Source organism: Antedon mediterranea, chromosome 5, assembly GCF_964355755.1.
Source record: "Antedon mediterranea chromosome 5, ecAntMedi1.1, whole genome shotgun sequence".
Classification (NCBI taxonomy): Eukaryota; Metazoa; Echinodermata; class Crinoidea; order Comatulida; family Antedonidae; genus Antedon; species Antedon mediterranea.
This window is the reverse complement of record NC_092674.1, coordinates 14,271,214-14,282,425: the sequence shown is the minus strand read 5'-3', so window position 1 is coordinate 14,282,425 and position 11,212 is coordinate 14,271,214. Positions and strand designations below refer to the sequence as shown.

Sequence of the window (11,212 nt, the reverse complement as noted above, 5' to 3'; positions counted from 1 at the left end):
AAAAATGCTGATTTCTTTCTACTAAAATTAAAGGAGAGAAACAAGATTCCACAGGTAAGCCATTTTGCTTTAAAATTACAACAATTATGCATTTTAAACTATTTTTTATTAGAGAAATACGTCTATTTCCTAGGCCTTGCTGGTACTGTTATTATACAGGACTATTAGCTATAGTATTAACTATAGGACTTGGGTACTAGGCCTAGGCCTAGGCATTATACACTCTAAGTTTATGTTGCATTTTTTTGTGACCAATTTCATTGTTACAAATAACATTTTTTTTGTTAGGCTGCATAGCTCCCCAACTAAAGCACAACTTAGTTTTTAAACATATTAAAACTTGAATATAAAAAATATTAAATCAATATTATTTTCTTTAGGTTGCAGTGCAATCGATTATTCAAAGCACAAACAGTTTGATTACCCAGATTCTTTCATCAGTTGAAACTGAAGTGCTAACTGCTCTACCGTTGTGTGAATATAAGGATATTGACAATCTATTTTAAGTAAAACATTTCTCAAAATAAGTATTTTTAAGAATATTAAAATAGAATTGACTTCAATTCAAGCAAAAATAGTCTTGATAGGATATACTGTAGTATGATATTGACTTCTTATCTTAAGTAAAACATTTCTCAAAATAAGTATTTTTAAAAATATTGCGAATCTCAATTTAAGCAAAAATAGTCTTGATAAGATAGTATGATATTGACTTCTTATTTTAAGTAAAACATTTCTCAAAATAAGTATTTTAAAGAATATTGCGAATCTTGATTCAAGTAAAAATAGTCTTGATAAGATAGTATGATATTGACTTCTTATTTTAAGTAAAACATTTCTCAAAATCAGAATATTGCGAATCTGAATTCAAGCAAAAATAGTCTTGATAGGATAGTATGATATTGACTTCTTATTTTAAGTAAAACATTTTTCAAAATAAGTATTTTTTAAAATATTGCGAATCTCAATTTAAGCAAAAATAGTCTTGATAAGATAGTATGATATTGACTTCTTATTTTAAGTAAAACATTTCTCGAAATAAGTATTTTTAAGAATATTGCGAATCTTGATTCAAGTAAAAATAGTCTTGATAAGATAGTATGATATTGACTTCTTATTTTAAGTAAAACATTTCTCAAAATAAGTATTTTTAAAAATATTGCGAATCTCAATTTAAGCAAAAATAGTCTTGATAAGATAGTATGATATTGACTTCTTATTTTAAGTAAAACATTTCTCAAAATAAGTATTTTTAAGAATATTGCAAAACCTAATTTAAGAAACTTTGTCTTACCTAGAAAAATATTTATTGTTTTAAGTAATTTTTAGAATTCATCAATCTTGATTTAAGAAAAATTATTCTTGATAGGGATAAATATAATATTGATTTCTTATTTTAAGTAAAATACTTTTCAAATTAAGTATTTTCAAATCTTGTTTTAAGCAAAACTATTCTTAATAAGAAGAGAATGATATTGACTTCTTATTTTAAGTAAAATATTTCTTGTAATAAGCATTTTTTCAAGAATATTGCGAATCTTGATTCAAGTAAAAATAATCTTGATAAGGGTAGTGTGAAATTGACTTCTTATTTTAAGTAAAATATTTCTCAAAACAAGTATTTTCAAGACTATTGCGAAACCTAATTTAAGAAACTTTGTCTTACCTAGAAAAATATTGATTGTTTTAAGTAATTTTTATAATTCATCAATCTTGATTTAAGAAAAATTATTCTTGATAGGGATAAATATAATATAGATTTCTTATTTTAAGTAAAATACTTTTCAAATTAAGTATTTTCAAATCTTGTTTTAAGCAAAACTATTCTTAATAAGAAGAGAATGATATTGACTTCTTATTTTAAGTAAAATATTTCTTGTAATAAGCATTTTCAAGAATATTGCAAAACTTAATTTAAGAAAATGTGTCTTTTCTAGAAAATTATTTCTTGTTTTAAGTAATTTTAAATCTTGACAAGAAAAAAAATACTTATTTTAAGAATTTTTTCTTAAAACAAGATTTTTTTTTCTTGCTTAGAATTTCAAATTTTGCTGTGTATACACATAAGATTAGGAGGCAGGCATATCATCTTAATGAAACTATTGTAGTAACTATTGAGTCTTTACTTTATAGATGTTTTGTTAAACTTTCAGTTAATCGTGATATGTGAACTTGGGCGTGGCGGAGAATTCCTAGAAAGAAGTAATTATATAGGAACATTGTAACCGTCACGTTAGATTATCGTCACGCATTAGCAAGCCTATGTCAAATAAATACAGTACTCATGTGGATGCAACAATTGGCAGAACTTGTGTATTTTGTTCTGAATAAGCATTAACGAAAAGGCTGAGAATGAGTACAGCAGGATTAATTGGTGATAGTACAAGAAGGCGTAGAGTGCCCACTGAGAAAGGTCTTGAATATAATAAGGATTTAAAGTTGAGAAATATTCATTACAGTTTTAAGGCCGTTAAAGAAAAATCTGAACGTATTCAGTATGTGAAGGGGAGTAATCCTGATTTGGAAGTTATGAGAAATGAATATAAGGCATGGATGGGCATGTATGAAGAATTTCTCCAAAGGCATGATGAATATTATGCTCTGTTGTCTGACGAGGAACGTGTTAGTTATAGAATTAAATGGTATGATGAAAGAAGCAATTGGCTTGGCAATTTTAAGGCTTCAATGGAAGAATGGTTTGGAATAGCTTCCAGTAAGAGACCCAATCCACCTGGATCTATTGTGTCAAGAAGGTCGTCTCAGCATAGTTTGGCTGTGTCGGAAAGGCTACGAAGTGAGCAGAAAAGAGCTGAACTTAAAGCCAGGGCAGCATCTCTTAGAAACGTGCACCAATTAGAACTTCAGAAGTTAAGTTTAAGATTGAAAGAAGAAGAGATGAGACTACAGACAGAGGTGGACGTCCTTGAAGCAAGAAGCAGAGTGCTTGATAAGTTTGATAGTGAGGCAGGTTCTGTATTCAGTGATAGCCTTGATATTGATAGGGCTCCGAGAGCTAGACTTGCAAGTTCATTGGATGGTAAAGTTAATGCACATACACATGTTGATGTGTGCACATATCGAAGATCATCGAGTACATGTTCAGGATAAGGTACCTGTGTATGGTGATGAGGTTCGTGTACCTGATGTAAACAGAAAGATTACTAATCCATATGGAATGCCGACTATTACCGCAGATCTTCCTCAGGCACTGGTGAAACAGCTTCAGAGGCCAACACCGGAAATGATGAAGTTTGGTGGTGATCCCATGGAATATAAAAAATTCATGCGACAGTTTCAAGCCAGAGTTGTGAGAAATACGGAAAGTGATGATGAGCGGTTGTACTACTTAGAGCAGTTTACCTACGGAGAAGCAAAGAAGATTGTAAATGGCTTTAGTTATCTTGATGCCGAGTTGGGGTACCAAGCAGCTTTACATGAATTGGAGGAACGATATGGAGATACAGAATTAATCGCAAATGCCTTTATTAGAAAGGCACTAGCTTGGCCAGTAATCAAAGATGGTAACCCTAAAGCTTTAGATGCCTTCTCAATATTTCTGGTAGAATGTGAAAATGCGGTAAGATGCGTTGATTCTATGAAAATTCTTGAGTACTCTGAAAACATTGTGAAGAGGCTTCCTTACTCCCTTCATGACAAATGGAGAAGTTTAGTGCAGAAAACTAAAGAAAAGAAGCAGACAGTGGCGTTTAAACTTCTTGTGCAGTTTGTGAAGAACGAAGCAAAAAAGGCTAATGACCCTACTTATGGTAAACTTGCATTATGTGGAGATGACTTTGGTGTACAGGGGCCGGCACAGACAAAGAGTAGAGGGAGAGTCAGCACAGCAACCAACCTTTCAGACGGGCAGAACTTGGATGGTTCTATTCTGAGCGGTAATAAGGCAAATTCACAAACTACAAGATGCCTGTACTGCATGAATACCTCACATTCACTAATGGGTTGCCGAAAGATTGAAACACTTACCCTGCAGGGCCGCATACATTTTCTGAGAAGCAAGGGTTTGTGTTTTGGCTGCTTGAAACCAGGTCATATGAAACAGCATTGTCGCAATAAGGCAGTTTGTAAGAAATGTCAGGGGCATCACCCTTCAGTTTTGCATGTTTCTGGCAGAGAAGGAAACGCTGTGGATGTTCCAAAGACAATAGCTAATAATATGGAGGCTCCCAAGACAGTAGCTCCTAACACGGACACTTCAAAGACCAAATCCACTACTACACAGACACAGATAGACGGTAGCTCAAGTTTTGCAGATGTATATGGTTCTGATACAGAAAATACAGAATGTGATGGAGACTGTACGATGGCAATTGTTCCAGTAAGAGTGAGAATGAGAAATAGTATTAAGGAAGCCGTCACATATGCATTTCTTGATCCTGGTAGCAATGTGTCTTTCTGCTCCAGTGCTCTGATGAAAGAAGTGTGTGGGACCAGTCATAAAATGAAGATCACAATCGAAACAATGGGTGTACCACATACAATGTATACCTACGTGGTGGAAGGTTTAGAAATCCTAAGTCTTGATAGTTTGAATATAACAGAATTACCTAAAGTTTATACTAAAGATAGGATGCCAGTTTCTCACCATCACATACCTACTGCCAACGATGTTCGTCGTTGGCCACACTTTTCAGATGTCCATCTTCCACATGTCAACGCCGACATTGGTTTGTTAATTGGAAATAATGTTCCAGATGCATACACGCCAAGGCAAGTTAGAACCGGACCAGCTGGGAGCCCACATGCGACACAGACAGCTTTAGGTTGGATAGCATGGAACGTAATTCGGAACGATGGATCCAGGTCTGGTAAAGAAGATATCTTGGCAGTGAACAAAGCCACTATAAGTGCGATACAGGAAGTTGAAGACAACAGAAAACTAGAGAAGTTAGTGAGAGAATGCATTAATTATGACTTTCCTGAACGTACAATTGACGACAGGAAAGAATGGTCTCAAGAGGACAGAAGATTTATGGCGGTAGTGGAAAAATCCTGTAGGTTGAAAGATGGCCACTATCAAATTAGTTTACCTTTCAGAAGTGACTTGAACTTGCCCGATAACTCTGAAGTAGCTGTACGTCGACTAAAAGGTTTAGAAAAGAGGCTCCGGAGAGACTCCAAGCTACATTCTGATTATAACGACTTCATTTCTAAAATAATACAAAATGGGTATGCAGAAATTGTCCCTATTAAGGATTTAGCTAGAGCTGACGGGAAGGTATGGTACATCCCGCATCATGGGGTGTATCACCCCAAGAAACCAGACAAAGTTCGTGTCGTCTTCGACTGTACTTGTAAATACCATGGGGTATCACTAAACGACCTTCTCCTTCAAGGTCCAAACCTAACCAACAACCTCATTGGCGTCTTATTGCGTTTCCGACAAGAGAATGTTGCAGTCATGGGGGACATTGTATCGATGTTTTACCAAGTTCATGTTCCCAAAGATGAATGTGATTTTCTTCGGTTCTATTGGTGGCCGCAGGGTAATCTAAGCATTGATCCAGTTATCTACAGAATGACAGTTCATTTGTTTGGGGCTGTCTCATCGCCTTCGTGTGCCAACTTTGCACTGCGTTTGACTGCACAGAGGAACAAGAATTTATTCGATCCGATAGTAGCCGATACAGTGTTGGGTAACTTTTATGTTGACGATTGCCTCAAATCGGTTAGTTCAAGTGACCAAGCAGTATCTCTTATTCAGCAGCTTACCACACTTTGTGAAATGGGTGGTTTCAAGTTATCGAAATGGGTAAGCAACAAGCGAGAAGTACTACTTTCGGTTCCAGCAGCTGAACGAGCCAAAGAGTTTGAAAACATATAATTAGATTATGAGAAACTTTCGATAGAACGAGCTCTAGGAATTAGATGGTCAGTAGGCACTGATACTCTTGGATTTAAGAATGTTGTACCAAGTCGACAACCAACTAGAAGAAACGTTCTTTCTATAATCAGCTCAGTATACGATCCTTTGGGATTTGCGGCACCGTTTATTTTACCCGCTAAAATCCTCCTTCAAGAAATGTGCAGAAATAATGTTCAATGGGACCAAGAATTAACTGGTAACGACTTAGCAAGATGGCAGCAATGGTTAAACAATTTAACAAATCTAGATAAATTGATTATCCCTAGATGCTTTAAACCATCTATTTTCGGAAAGGTGAAGTCTTGTCAGATACACAACTTCTCGGATGCTAGTAACCAAGGTTATGGAATGGTATCTTATCTCCGATTAGAAGATGTTGACGGAAAGATACATTGTTCTCTACTTATTGGAAAATCCAGAGTTGCACCCTTGAAGAAGGTGACAGTGCCACGCATGGAGCTGACAGCCGCTATGTTAGCTGTTCGTGTTAACAAAATTATTATGGATGAGTTAAGTTGTCAGGTGCATAAAGTTTTATTTTGGACGGACAGCATGTCAGTTTTAAAATGGATATCTAATAAATCTGCACATTTCCATACCTTTGTGGCGAACCAAATTCACACAATCAGAGAATCATCGGAGAGCAGCCAGTGGAGATATGTGGAATCCAAATGTAATCCAGCTGATGATGCCTCAAGAGGTCTCGATTTCAGAAATTTGCTACAAAATCAACGGTGGCTGAAAGGCCCAGACTTCTTGTGGAAATCGGAGGATAACTGGCCTAAGTATGATATACAACCTCAACCTATTTTGGATAATGACCCAGAAGTGAAAACGACTGCAAATGCTGTTATCGTAAATGGGTCTTCAGAAATAATTAAAAGGTTGTTCTCTCGTCATTCAACATGGATGAGGTTGAAGATAGCGGTTGGTTGGATTTTAAGGCTAAAATGTAAATTACGGGAACAAGCGGCTCTGAAGAAGAGAAAATTAAATAACAACCATAATCAAACTCAAACCCAAGCTGAAAACAAGAAGCTGCAATGTAACGGTAATCCAATATCTCCTGGAATACTGGAAACAGCAGAAGAAGCGATAATTCGCTACGTACAAACCAAACAGTTTCCTGATGAGCTAAACTCACTAAAAGAAGGTGAATTGCATGGTAAACTAAAGAAATCTAGTTCCATTTATAAATTGAATCCGTTTATAAAAGATGGAATTCTGAGAGTTGGAGGACGTCTGGAACAAGCATCTATACCATACGAGATGAAACATCCGATCCTGTTGCCGAAGAGACATGTTGTCTCAAATTTGCTACTAGAAGAGGCACATAGATTGACGGGACATCTTGGTAAAAATGCCATACTTGCACGAGTAAGACAAAAATATTGGATCTTAGGAGCAAATGAAGCCATAAAGAGATTGACGTCAAAATGTGTAGTCTGTCGCAAGTATCAGGGCAAGGCTGGCGAACAAATGATGGCAGATTTACCTGAAGAACGTCTTAAACCAAATATGCCACCATTTTCTAATATTGGAATGGATTATTTTGGACCCCTGGAAGTGAAACGGGGACGTGCTGTACAAAAACGATATGGGGTAATATTCACTTGCTTTACCAGTAGGGCAGTGCATCTTGAAGTTGCTCATTCGCTTGATACCGCTTCATGCATTAACGCAATAAGACGTTTTATTGCTAGAAGAGGTACACCCAATATGATACTGTCCGACAACGGGACAAATTTAGTTGGTGCTGAAAGAGAGTTACGGGAAGAAATCAGCAAGTGGAACCAAACCAAACTGACAAATACTTTGAGTCAAAAAGGTATAGCTTGGAAATTTAATCCACCGCATGGTTCTCATTTCGGCGGTGTTTGGGAACGGTTAATACGTTCGGTACGGAAAATATTGTGCTCACTAATGCATCACCAAATGCATCGATTTGATGATGAGGGTCTTCATACACTATTCTGTGAGGTTGAAGCAACACTAAATAGCCGTCCCATTACTACTGTTTCTGATGACACTAATGATCTGCAGGCATTAACACCAAATGATTTGTTGTTAAGCAAAGGTAAAGTTTTACAACCTGGAATCTTTAGCAAAGATGACAATTATCCACGTCGACGTTGGCGTCAAGTTCAACACCTAGCTGATCTCTTTTGGAAAAGGTGGACAAAAGAGTACTTGCCTACGTTACAAGTACGCCGGAAATGGATAAATCCCAGAAGGAACTTTGCTGTTGGAGATATAGTTTTGTTGATGGAAAACACACCCCGCAACACATGGACACTTGGTAGGGTGCTGAAAGTAATGACTGACAGAAATGGATATGTTAGAGTGGTCGAAGTAAAAACTGCAACTACAGTACTCCAGCGACCAATTGACAAGTTGTGCTTACTTCTAGAGGCAGATAACTAATATTCCAGTCAATCTAGTGATATTTAGAGGTAAACCGACCACAAATTGCAATAGTAACGAAACATTGATTTTTTCATTCCAAATGTACTTTAGAATGACATATTAAAAGTCACCGAAAATTGAAGCATTGGAACACATTTTTTTTTACGTAATCTCAACAACTATATAGCGATTTTATTCCGTAAATATTTTTGGGGTAGGGGGTAACATTTATGCCCATAACTTGTGGTTTTATAATCCAATCTCAATAATCTTGATATCAATGTAGAATAGTGTAGAATATATATTTCTTTCTAATATGCAATTTAAAAAAACAAAATACAACACCTATTTATATAACTAGAGGTCAAAAGGTTATTGACCTTTTACAAAAACTCATTTTTTTCCATAAAAAAATGATTAACTGTAATGCCATAATTGTGGATGCATTTAATCAAAATTGTGTTTTTTCTGTACCTATCGATATATAAAATAGGAAACCTGATGTTAACTAGAAGAATTTTAAAAGTAATGATGTACTATTCTTATTAAAATTGATTCTTGATCAAATGTAATGTAAACAATTTTGTGGTAGGGGGTAGCGTTTATGCCTATAATCCATTATTTTATAATCATATCTAAATAGCTTTAGTACCAATGTGTATAGTATATATATCCTACTAATATACATAAAAAAAACAATTAATACAACAGTTATACGTAACTAGAGGTCAAAAGGTCATTGACCTTTTACAAAAACTCAAATTTTTCCTAACAAAATTATTAACTGCAATGTCTTATTCCATAATTGCCGATGCATTTGATGAAACTTGTGTTTAGAGGTAACATTTATGCCTGCCAATAACATCTAAATAACTACAAATGTGTATAATATGTATTTCTTACTCTAAAAACTAATTGATACAACAGTTGTTATGTAACTATAGAGGTCAGTGACCTTTTACGAAAATTTTCTTAAAATAGCGTAAACCTAAATTATGTTTATTTATATATTGGAAGTATTTGGTGCAAATAATGTTTTTCCTGTACCTATTGTATCGTCATGAAATAGGAAAAATGATGCTAGCTAGAAGAACATTGAAATTCATTAGCGGTATGTACTATTGCTGATTAATTAATGAGTCTTGATAATTTGGAATCAACTCATGATTTACTATAGATAGATTTTTTATGATTTTAGTATCAACGAATGTACGTAATGACAAGTATTGGATCTCCCCATGGTTGCGTCCTTTCTCCTCTCCTGTATATTATATACACGGATGACTGTCGCAGCAAACAGGACAATAGTCATCTTGTCAAATTTGCTGACGGCACTGTCTTGCTGTCTCTCCTTAAAAATTCACAGGACGGTCATGGTTCCGCATAAGATGGAACTCAATGTGACCAAAACCAAGGAGATGATTGTAGATTTTAGGAAGGAGAAAGGACGCAGCCCTCTGGTATCCCTCATAAATGACGAACCAGCAAAATTGTCCATTCCTTTAAATATCTAGGACAATCTCAGCTGGGAATTAAATACAGAGGCAATAGTAAAGAAAGGGCAAAGTCAAAGACTTTATCTGTTAAGGGAGCTGAACCATTTTAATGTCGAAGTAATTCTCAGGGTTTTTATAATTCTTTTATTGAGAACGTTTTAACTGCTTTACTTTATATGCTGTTTTTTTAGTCTTAGGGTCAAAGAGAGAAACTCACTATAAAGAATTTTTAATTTAAGTTCTAAATTAATAGGTTCTCAACCTCATAGCTTATCTTCCTTCTGTGAGATGCAGTAGAGCTATTCTAAAAAATGTTAACCATGCCTTGTTCAGTGATTTTGAGCTCATGCCTCATTGGCGTCGCTTTCGATGCCCGGCATGTAGAACACACCGTAAAAGAAATTCTTTTTTGCCAGTTGCCACCCGACTCTTAAATTCTTGAACTTTGACTCTTGTTATATTGTACTGTGTATTGTGATATTTTTGTATATCTTGTAAGATCATTTTAATCCAGACCTTTTCAATTGAATTGCCCCGTGTGGGATGATATTGTTTAATCCTTCAAATAGAAAAGGACTCACAACTATGTCATCAGTATCACTTTCTTGTTCGGGTATCAGTACAGTGCAATGCCGTTGCATTCACCACATGTAGTTATAGTTACCCCTGAAGGCTTCAAGGAGATACTCAGGTGCTGGCTTTAAGTCTGTGTGTAGAGGAACCATGTTTCCATCATCTGATCTTCCATCCCCAATCCTCAGTACACATATCAACCCCACTCCATTGCTAAAAGATAACTTGAACTTTAACTTGAACATGATGTTATGTACCTTGGTTGTGGTACGATTATGAAGTTATATATGCGAAGTTGTACTTGTAGATGGGATGGAGTCAAAGGCATTCCACGTTGTCCAGGTCGTCCCTTGTACAGACACACTAAATCATTTTCTCTAGCAACCACAATGTCATCCTTTGTAGCTTGTTTGCATCTGAAGACTACAGCATAATGTCATAAATAAGTGCAATGACAAGCTTTTTTTAGAGCCACTTGTTTTCCAATTCCGAACTCTGGATGTTTTGTCACCAGTATCGCATGAGCAAACAGAGGGTTATCACAGATGTCTCTCAAAAGTACTGTTTGAACCAGTTTGATAGTCCAGCATCTCAGTTCCAGTCTAAAGAATATCACAAGATGTTTTAAATGCTGTACTGCAGAGAGGAGCACTAGATAGATCCGTGTCATCGGATAATGACAGATGTTTTCCTGTTTGCTGATTCAATGGTTTTTTGTACTATCCGAAATCTGCATCAGCAGCTGCATTCACTCATTGCCATTTTGTTCAAATACTAATTACGAAGATTTATAAATTGTTGTTTGTTACAGAAAGTGATCCTATTTTGTGGAACATGTCACTGGTAAAATGTA

At 35.6% G+C, this 11,212-nt stretch overlaps 1 protein-coding gene across 2 annotated transcripts in view; it reads left to right on the top strand.

Annotated features, from left to right (window-relative positions):
• Nucleotides 1–11,212, top strand: part of LOC140049206 (uncharacterized) — a 176,862-nt gene that overhangs the window by 147,910 nt on the left and 17,740 nt on the right. The gene's annotated exons all lie outside the window — the stretch shown is intronic.